Here is a 10,850-nt window from a genome sequence, read left to right as displayed (position 1 = left end):
AACAGGCGGAGAAGGCCCTCACCGAGAAGACCGCTGAGCTCTCCGGCCTAAAGCGCCAGGTTTCCCAAATGGTGGCTGCTATCTTCGGTAAGTCGCCTCGCCGGCTTTCGTCAAATCTGTATATGTTATGACTCATCCTTGTCACCGGCTTGTCTGACCTTTATTTAAACAGGTCCCAGGAGTGCCAACCTTAACCAGAGCGTGGTCACCAAGTTAAAGGCCGTGTACACCCTGGTGGAACAACTCTACACCGGGTCACAGCGCGCCTTAGCTGTGGTGGCCCTATCCAACGAGGTGCCAACCCATCTGGCTGAAGTCCTACGCCGGCTCGCTGTTCTGCCACAGCGGATCCAGGAGCTACGTCGAGCCTCCGCGAGATCCGGAGCAATTGCCGCGCTGAGTCGGGCCAAAGCATTCCTGCCGGAGCTAGACCCGGCAGACATCGCCCTGGGTTACCCAAGCCTGAAGGAAGACGGCTCCGCCTTCGACCAGAAGGACTTCGCGGCATGTGTGAAAGCTGTACGCCCGGTGGCCACCATCATTGGGAACGACACCGACTTATCCAAGTATCAGCCGGGGTACAACGCGGAGAATAAGAGGATTCCAACCCCTCGCTATGAAGCTCTCAGTCTGATTCCTCCGGCTCGCCAGCACACCTTCGCCCCCGAGGTTGACCCGGCCGGGTTAATTGACGAAGAGGCCCAGTTCGAAGCTCTCAGCGGCATCGACTGGAAGTCGTCAACCTTCGAGGTCTTGGGATCAGCCGGAGCAGAAGACGAGCCGGGGACTTCAACTCAGCAGGCGTCATAAAGCGGCTGGCGGTTCACCGAACAACGCTCCACCCTTGAGTCTTTGAAGGATTTTTGTAATAGAATAAGTGCAACAATTTATCTCTGCCGTGCCATCGTGCACGTAATGAATGCTGAAACCCCTTGAAGTTATTCTTTTGGTGCTCCTCCGGGTCATAATTACGCCTTTGTCCTTCTCAACCTTAAAAAATACCTTCAAGTGTCTGCATAGAAAGGCAAATCACAAGTCTCAAGGCGGCTTACCGCCCTGAGAATCAGACGTTTGAAATGGATAACCCGGAATACGAACCAAAAAGAACTGGTCATTAACTATACTCGGAACATAGCCGTGATAGCACACTTAACGGCCTGTAAGCATACTTCCGGTTTAAATAACCCGGGTAGCTTGGTTGATACCTGAACTCGAATTTACCTGTCTGGATGACATCCATGATGTTCAACTAACAAGATAAACCAAAATTAAGCCGGCAAGTGAGACCCGGCAGTACATACTTTGACATGATCAGAGTAGATTTGTGACAAAATATAAAAATTTGGGGCTTCCGATTCGAATACGACCAGAAACCCGGTCCAAAGGGGTTAAGCTAAGATTCGGATGCGATCATATAGCCCCCACTGGGTGCGGCGATGCCAATCAAAAGGGTATCGACAGCTATGTTCTCTTTGGTTCGAATACGACCCATGTTTGAACAGGAAGCCCCCAATTGACTCTGAAAATTGTTTAACGACGCTGATTCGAATACGATCCACATCGGTTCTCAGAGGGGTTACACTATGATTCAAATATGACCAAAGGCAACTTCCCAATGAGCTCGGCACTTTGCCAATCAAAATGGGTATCGACAGCTATGTTCTCTTTGGTTCGAATACGACCCATGTTTGAACAGGAAGCCCCCAAGTGACTTTACTGCTTACGGCTAGACTCGAATACAATCATAAGCCGGATCCTCCTTTCAAATTAGTATGTAAAAAATGACACACACATAATTTGGAGGAGAAAAAAGGACAGAGGTCATGCTTTATTGCTTATCATAATATATACATGTCTGAGATAAATATGTACACCACGAGAGCCGGCAGCTCAAGTGTAGTAAGGCCGAAGCTGAGCTATATTCCATGGCCGACGGGTCTCCTCCTCAGATTTACGCGAATCCTTATGTTCCCGAATATCAATGAGATAATATGACCCGTTGTGCAAGTTCTTACTGACCACAAAGGGCCCTTCCCAAGGTGGGGATAACTTGTGTGCATCAGTTTGATCCTGGATGAGCCGGAGCACAAGGTCGCCTTCCTGGAAGACCCGGGATTTGACCCGGCGGCTATGATAACGGCGCAGGTCTTGTTGGTAAATCGCTGACCGGGCTGCCGCCACATCACGTTGTTCGTCCAACAAGTCCAGAGCATCTTGGCGCGCTTGTTCATTATCCGTCTCAATATAAGCCGCCACACGAGGCGAATCGTGACGGATGTCGCTGGGGAGGACTGCTTCTGCTCCATAAACCATGAAGAAAGGCGTGAAGCCAGTAGACCTGTTAGGAGTAGTGTTGATGCTCCATAAGACGGAGGGCAGCTCCTCCACCCAACAACCCGGTGTTCGTTGCAAAGGGACCAAAAGCCGGGGTTTGATGCCCTTCAGAATCTCCTGGTTAGCTCTCTCAGCTTGACCATTGGATTGGGGGTGAGCCACGGAGGAAACATCAAGTCGGATATGCTCCCGTTGACAAAATTCTTCCATAGCGCCCTTGGATAAATTGGTGCCATTGTCAGTTATGATGCTGTGCGGAAAGCCGAAGCGGAAAATCACCTTTTTCATAAATTGAACCGCCGTGGCTGCATCGCACTTGCTAACTGGCTCAGCCTCCACCCACTTCGTGAATTTGTCAACGGCCACCAAGAGGTGGGTCTTCTTATCCTTGGATCGTTTAAAAGGCCCAACCATATCAAGCCCCCAGACCGCAAAGGGCCAAGTGATTGGGATCATCCTCAACTCCTGAGCCGGCACATGAGCCCGTCGTGAGAACCTCTGGCAACCATCGCATTTACTGACCAAGTCCTCTGCATCAGCGTGAGCCGTCAGCCAATAAAAACCATGACGGAAAGCCTTGGCTACAAGAGATTTTGAACCGGCATGATGGCCACAATCCCCTTCATGGATCTCGCGCAAGATCTCTTGACCTTCCTCAGGGGAGATACAACGTTGAAATGCCCCTGAAACACTGCGATGATGCAACTCGCCGTCGATAACAATCATTGACTTAGCCCGCCGGGTTATTTGCCTGGCCAGAGTTTCATCCTCCGGCAATTCTCCCCGGGTTATGTAAGCCAGATATGGCATTGTCCAGTCTAGTATGACATGAAGAGCCGCCACCAGTCGCGCCTCCGGGTCAGGGATAGCCAAGTCTTCTTCTGTAGGCAACTTAACCGAGGGGTTATACAGGACATCCAGGAAAGTGTTAGGCGGCACCGGCTTTCGCTAAGAGCCTAGCCGGCTTAAAGCATCAGCCGCCTCATTCTTCCTGCGGTCAATGTGCTCCACTTGGTATCCCTGAAAGTGCCCAGCAATGGCATCAACCTCGCGACGATAAGCCGCCATGAGGGGATCCTTAGAATCCCAGGTGCCTGATACTTGTTGAGCCACCAAATCTGAGTCCCCAAAGCACCTTACCCGGCTTAAACTCATCTCCTTAGCCACTCGAAGACCGTGGAGCAAAGCTTCGTATTCAGCCGCATTGTTAGTGCAAGGAAACATCAACCGTAGCACATAATGGAACTTGTCACCTTTAGGGGAAGCCAATACAACACCAGCCCCCGAGCCCTCCAACTGTCTGGACCCATCGAAGTGGATAGTCCAATAAGTGTTATCCGGCTTTTGCTCAGGCACTTGAGACTCCGTCCAATCATTGATGAAATCCACCAAGGCCTGAGATTTAACAGCAGTGCGTGGCACATATTTGAGGCCGTGAGGTCCAAGTTCTATAGCCCACTTAGCAATTCTCCCTGTAGCCTCTCTGTTCTGGATAATATCACCAAGGGGGGCAGAACTGACCACAGTGATGGGATGACCCTGAAAATAATGTTTGAGCTTCCGGCTCACCATGAACACACCGTATACGAGCTTCTGCCAATGCGGGTACCGCTGCTTGGACTCAATGAGCACCTCGCTGACATAATAAACCGGCCGCTGAACCGGATGCTCCTTACCCGCCTCCTTGCGCTCCACAACAATAGCCACACTGACAGCTCGTGCATCTGCCGCTACATATAGTAGCAAGGGCTCCTTATCAATCGGAGCAGCAAGGACGGGGGGCTCTGCCAGTTGCTTTTTCAAATCTTCAAAAGCGGTATTAGCTGCATCATTCTAGATAAAGTTATCAGTCTTCTTCATCAACTGATATAGAGGCATAGCCTTCTCACCCAAACGGCTTATGAACCGGCTTAAAGCAGCGATGCGACCCGCCAAACGCTGAACGTCATTTATACATGCCGGCTTAGCTAGGGAGGTGATAGCCTTAATCTTCTCCGGGTTAGCCTCAATGCCTCTGTCAGAAACCAAGAAGCCCAATAGTTTGCCTGCAGAAACACCAAAAACACACTTGGCCGGGTTAAGCATCATCTTGTAGACCCGGAGATTATCGAAGGTTTCCCTTAAGTCATCTATCAGGGTTTCCTCCTTGATGGATTTAACCACAATATCATCCACGTAAGCGTGAACATTGCGCCCGATCTGTTTATGAAGACAATTCTGTACACAACGCTGGTAAGTCGCCTGTGCACACTTGAGTCCAAAAGGCATAGACACATAGCAGAAGGCTCCAAAGGGAGTGATGAACGCCGTCTTCTCCTGGTCCTTAACTGCCATCTTAATCTGATGATACCCGGAATAGGCATCCAAGAAACTTAAGCGTGCACAACCTGCCGTAGCGTCAATGATTTGATCAATACGGGGGAGAGCAAAAGGATCAGCCGGACACGCCTTGTTCAAGTCCGTGTAGTCCACACACATCCGCCAGGTGCCGTTCTTCTTGAGTACGAGCACCGGGTTAGCCAACCACTCCGGGTGAAAAACCTCAACAATGAACCCGGCTGCCAAGAGCCGGGCCACTTCTTCACCAATAGCTTTCCGCCTCTCTTCGTTAAACCGTCGAAGGAACTGTCTGACCGGCTTGAATTTTGGATCAATATTGGGAGTGTGCTCAGCGAGTTCTCTAGGTACACCTGGCATGTCAGAAGGCTTCCATGCGAAGATGTCCCTATTCTCACGGATGAACTCGATGAGCGCGCTTTCCTATTTCGGGTCCAGATTTGCACTGATGCTAAACTGCTGAGACGAGTCACCCGGAACAAAATCAACAAGTTTAGTCTCATCAGCTGATTTAAATTTCATTGCTGGTTCATTCTCCGTGGTTGGCTTTTTCAGAGAGGTCATATCTGTTGGGTCAACATTGTCTTTATAAAATTTCAACTCTTCTGTGGCGCAAACAGACTCTGCATAAGCTGTGTCACCTTCCTCACACTCCAGAGCCACTTTCCGGCTGCCGTGAACCGTAATGGTCCCATTGTGACCCGGCATCTTGAGCTGTAAGTACACATAACACGGCCGTGCCATGAACTTGGCGTAAGCCGGCCGTCCAAATATAGCGTGGTATGGACTTCTTATCTTGACGACCTCAAAGGTCAACTTCTCCACCCTGTAGTTGTTTTCATCACCAAAAGCCACTTCCAGTTCGATTTTGCCGACCGGATAAGCCGACTTACCGGGTACCACACCATGGAAGATAGTATTTGACTGACTGAGGTTCTTATCGACCAGCCCCATACGACGGAAAGTCTCATAATAGAGGATGTTGATGCTGCTGCCTCCATCCATGAGTACCTTTGTGAACTTATAGCCTCCCACCTGAGGAGCCACCACTAAGGCCAGGTGGCCCGGGTTATCCACCCGGGGGGGTGATCCTCCCTACTCCACACTATGGGCTGCTCAGACCACCGTAAGTAGCGTGGAACCGCCGGCTCAACAGCATTAACAGCCCTCTTGTGAAGCTTCTCGTCTCGTTTGCACAAACTAGTGGTGAACACGTGATACTGTCCACCGCTAAGCTGCTTCGGGTTGGTCTGATAACCCCCCTGCTGCTGTTGATGACCCTGACCGGACTGTTGATTAAAGCCCCCTGGACCGTTCTGAGGACCGGAATTTGAACCGCCGCCCGGGCCATGAAAGCCGCCGGCGCCTGAGCCGCCACCCGGACCATTGTAGTTTTTAAAGGCCTTCATGATAGCACAATCCTTCCACAGATGAGTCGCTGGCTTCTCTCTAGAGCCGTGTCTCGGACAAGGTTCGTTCAACAGCTGCTCCAGAGAAGGTCCTGACCCGCCGCCTCGGGGAGGGGGCCTCCCCTTGCGTCGCTGGTTATTACCTTGAGAGTTGGTGTTGGCTACAAACTCTAGGCTGCCATCGGCCTTACGCTTGCCTCCTCCTTGGTTCCCCGGGTTAAACTAAGGACCCTTGCCGTTGCCATTCTTCTTTCCCTTCCCTGCCCTTTCATCATCTGAAGGGGGAACCTTGGTACCATCGGAATCGGCGTACTTGACAAGAGCCACCATTAGGGTACCCATATCGGTGCAGTCGCGCTTGAGCCGCCCAAGCTTCATCTTAAGGGGCACAAAGCGACAGTTCTGTTCCAACATTAAAACTGCAGAGCCGGCATCCATCTTATCTGATGAATGTATGATCTCCTTGACCCGGCGAACCCAATGGGTCGTGGACTCACCCTCCTGCTGCTTACAGTTAGTCAAATCCACAATTGACATAGACTGCCTGCAGGTATCTTTGAAGTTTTGAATGAACCGGGCTTTCAGCTCAGCCCAAGACCCAATGGAGTTCGGTGGTAACCCTTTTAACCACGTGCGGGCAGTTCCATCTAACATCATGGTAAAATATTTGGCCATGGCCGCCTCACTGACCTCCAGCAATTCCATGGCCATCTCATAACTCTCAATCCAGGCTGCAGGCTGTAAGTCCACTGTATAGTTAGGCACCTTCCTAGGGCCCTTGAAGTCCTTAGGCAGACGTTCATTATGGATGGCTGGTACCAAACAAGGGACACCCCCGGTCCTAGTAGAAATTCCCACATCAACGGACGTCGTTGGATACGCCGGGGGGGTCTGGTAAGCCGTCAATTGAGGCGCCTGCTCCGCCTCTCGCCGCGCTTGGTTTGTTGCGTAGAAGGCTCCATTATGAGCCGGGCCATGACCAGGGGGCGGGTCATGGCGTCGGACGTTACTTGAGCCGGTCGCTGAGACCATGTGTCGGCTGTAACTCGGGCTCTGGCCTGGTCGAGGGGTTGAGTGGATCCTGTCCCGGCTGTAGGAGTATGCCTCCTGCTGCGCCAGTGCCGTCTGAAGCAGTTCCCTGACCCGGCGGGTTTCAATAGCCGTCGGGGAGTCGCCGTCAACTGGGAGAGCCGCCAGCCGTGCTGCCGCAGCGACCATGTTCTCCAGCGGGTTATTATAATGACCCGGGGGTATTGGCACATACTGAGGCGGGGCAGGGGCACCTGGGGAGGCCCCATCACTCGTGGCTGAATAAGGGGTCCAGACCTGGGTGCTATGACCCCTGGCGGGTTACTGGATCCTGCACCCGGCGTGTTGAAGAGATTGCGTGGATCGTAAACCGGCGGGAGTCGAGACTGGGCCTTCTGATGCCTCCTTCTCATGACTTCGTTGGCCGCGTTCTGATCCATCGTGAGTTGTAAGGACTGCGCCTGAATCAACTGAGTCCGGGCGTCGAGAGCCGCCCGCTCCGCAGCCAGCCTGATCCCTTCCGCTGCAAGATCCTCTTTAGCCTTTATCAGATCCAATTTCAACTGTGCCACCTCCGCATCATGCTGGGCTTGATCCGCCGGGTCAACCGTGGCGGTTAGCAGGGCCGTCATCTTGTCCGTGAGATCCATCAGCACCTGAGCCGGAGAAGGCACCGGGTTTCCTGCTCCGGCAGCAGGGTTTTGAACAGGCTGCGCACCAGCCATAAAAACTCCAACCTGACTTGGCGGCTCGAAAAGGTCCGGAATACTGTCACCGTCGGAACAACCTATGAGCCTGCCATCTTGAAGTTGGTACAATGAGTTTGACTCATCAGTGGCCGACTCGCCGTCAGAGCCGGCGGCCGCCTCATCACCGGACCCGGATGGATCAGAGGGCCCTTCATGGATGCATCCCACAAAGGCACGCCTTAAGGCAGGCCGGGCCCGGGCGGGTCGTGCGCGCTGAGCCGTTTCGATGAGATCGGCGCAGAGATCCGGCTCGGGGCCCGGCTCACCGATCTTGCCAATGAAGACATGAATTCCGCCAAAGGGGACCCGGTATCCGTACTCAATTGAGCCGGCGTCGGGGCCCCAGTCCTCGTCGTCGATGTAGAGCTTGCCGCGACGACTCTTGGTCATCCGGCCTACGGCGTATCCCTTGAGCCCTCCGAAGCTGCCCTTCAAGAACTCAAATCCACCGTGCGCCGGCCCCACGGTGGGCGCCAACTGTCGTGGAATTGTTACGGCAGATGTCCTTGAGCTAGGACTTAGTCGTGGAGCCATCGCAACTAGGAAGCTTGAAGGGGTTATGCGGGACAAGGAACACGAGGGTTTATACTGGTTCGGCCCCTTACGGTGAAGGTAAAAGCCTACGTCCAGTTCGCGGTGTTATTGATTAGGGTTACGATCGCCAGGGAGCTAAACAGCTATGCCCGGTTCTCAATGAGGTTGTTGTCGCCCTTAAACCGCTGCCGGGTCCTCCCTTTATATAGGGAGGCTGACGCCCGGCAGCCCTTAGAGTCTCGGCCGGCTCATAAGAGCGTCCGGCTCGGACTCTGAACAATACTTTCCTTACACTACAAGCCTACTATAACAATGATTGTAACTACAGGCTTTAAGCCATATCTGGGTCTCAGCCCATCTCTGGCCCATTATCTTGACACTTAGCTCCGGGCTTCTGGCAATGACCCTTAGAATAACCCGGCCCTCCTGGCGGGTGACTCCAAGGTCTATATCCTCAACACCAATGGTAAAGCTGTGGATAAAAAGGTATATCGTTCTACGATTGGTTCCTTGCTTTACCTTTGTGCATCTAGACCGGATATCATGTTGAGTGTGGGAATTTGTGCATGGTTTCAAGCCTGACCTGAGGAAAGCCACTTTGTGGCAGTCAAGCGAATCTTTCGATATTTGGCTCATACCCCAAACTTTGGCTTATGGTACCCTAGAGGAACAAACTTCAATCTTGTGGGTTTTCTGATTCGGATTGGGCGGGAGACAAAGTGGATATGAAGTCAACTTCCGGAGGGTGCCATTTCTTGGTTGCTCTTTGGTAAGTTGGTCTTCTAAGAAGCAGAGTTGTGTGTCTCTCTCCTCCACCAAAGCTGAGTATGTGGCCGCCGGTAGTTGTTGTGCTCAACTTCTATGGATGAGGCAAACTTTAAAGGATTATGGTGTCATTTGTGACAAAGTGCCTCTTTGGTGTGACAATGAGAGTGCCATCAAGATTTCTCTCGACCCGGTGCAACACTTCAAGATGAAGCATATTGAGATTCGGTATCACTTCATCCGGGATCACATTAGGCGAGGGGAGACTAAGCTCAACTATGTCAACACTCATGATAACCTTGCAGATATTTTCATGAAGCCTTTGGATGAAGCAAGATTTGGCGAGTTAAGGCATGAGCTAAATATCATCGATTTGAGCAATGTGGCTTGAACCTTTGCACACCCCACCATACTCATCTTGTTGTCTTGTTTAGGTGTAGGCATGGACATAGGGGGAGTGTTGTTCTCTCAATGAACTCTCCCTCCCCCCATTATGCATAAATTAATCAACTCTTTTGCATTCGCCATTGTTGATGGTACTTGTGCTTCAAAGACGAGTTTTGGTCATGGGCCCAAGGATAATTCTTCGCGGTGCCATACCAATTGACTCAAACATAGGTGGCTCCGGCCACCACCCTCTCTTCATGAGAGGTTTTGGGTTTGTTGTTTGGTCCTCGTTTTCTCTTTGCTTTTCTTCTAGTCCTTGTTTGTGGTTAAGTTGCTTCTTTTGTGTTCTCTTTTGTGTGTCCGTGTGCTTGAAGTTTGTATTGCAAAGGCCTTTTTGTTTCTCTCTTGCCGAAACTAGCACTTTCTTTGGCATGCGGTACTACCGTGGCGTGCCACGGTACTACCGCTGGAGGTGGGTGGCTCCTGTGCTCGCATAGCTGCGACCATGTCACGGTACTACCGCTTCCAGCGCGGCAATAAATTTTTACTGCCGCTGGAATAGCAGTACTACCGCCCGGGCTGTACCACCGTGATGACCTGCGGTACTACCGCGCTGTCGAGACTGCGTGGGGGTTAAGCGCGGGCAGGGGGAGTTCCAACTCCCCCATACCCATTCATCTCTTCCCCTCACGTCTCTCTCTCTCCTACCCAAGAACGGCGCTGGAGGACCTCGCCGGATCTCCGTCTCCGGCCACTCTCCTCTCATTTCAACCGGTGGGATCGATCCCCACCTCGCCCTCTTGCCATGGACCCCAGTATCTCCCCTAGTCCTTCTCTCCTTGCCTCTTTATTTTTGCTTCTAGGTCTTGGGGGATATATGAGTTGGTCTTGTGATTTTTGGCTAAATCTCTGCAAGAGGAGATGTTTGGAGAGTGCTAGTGCAGTAGATATGCTATTTGGTATGATACAACAACATAGTTTTGATCAACGGTAGTGCCGATTTAACTTTACGGATGTTCTCAGATCCGTTCATGTGAGATCCGCCCCGTGCGGTACTACCGCTCCGCCTGGAGCGATACTACCGCCCGGTGCACGGATGTAAAATTTTACTTCCGCCCTGAGCGCGGTACTACCGCTGGCATCAGCGGTACTACCGCGGTCAGAGCAGTAGTAAAAATTTACTTTCGCGCCCAGTTACAGTACTACCGCTTGACTTAAAATTATTTTGTTTTGTCACATCCAATCTCATTTCTAGTTGTTTCATTTTTGGCCTTGGTCTTTGCAGTAATCCTTCTCGCTCTTCTCA

The sequence above is a fragment of the Aegilops tauschii genome, chromosome 4, assembly GCF_002575655.3.
Source record: "Aegilops tauschii subsp. strangulata cultivar AL8/78 chromosome 4, Aet v6.0, whole genome shotgun sequence".
Lineage (NCBI taxonomy): Eukaryota > Viridiplantae > Streptophyta > Magnoliopsida > Poales > Poaceae > Aegilops > Aegilops tauschii.
This window is presented reverse-complemented; position numbering follows the sequence as displayed.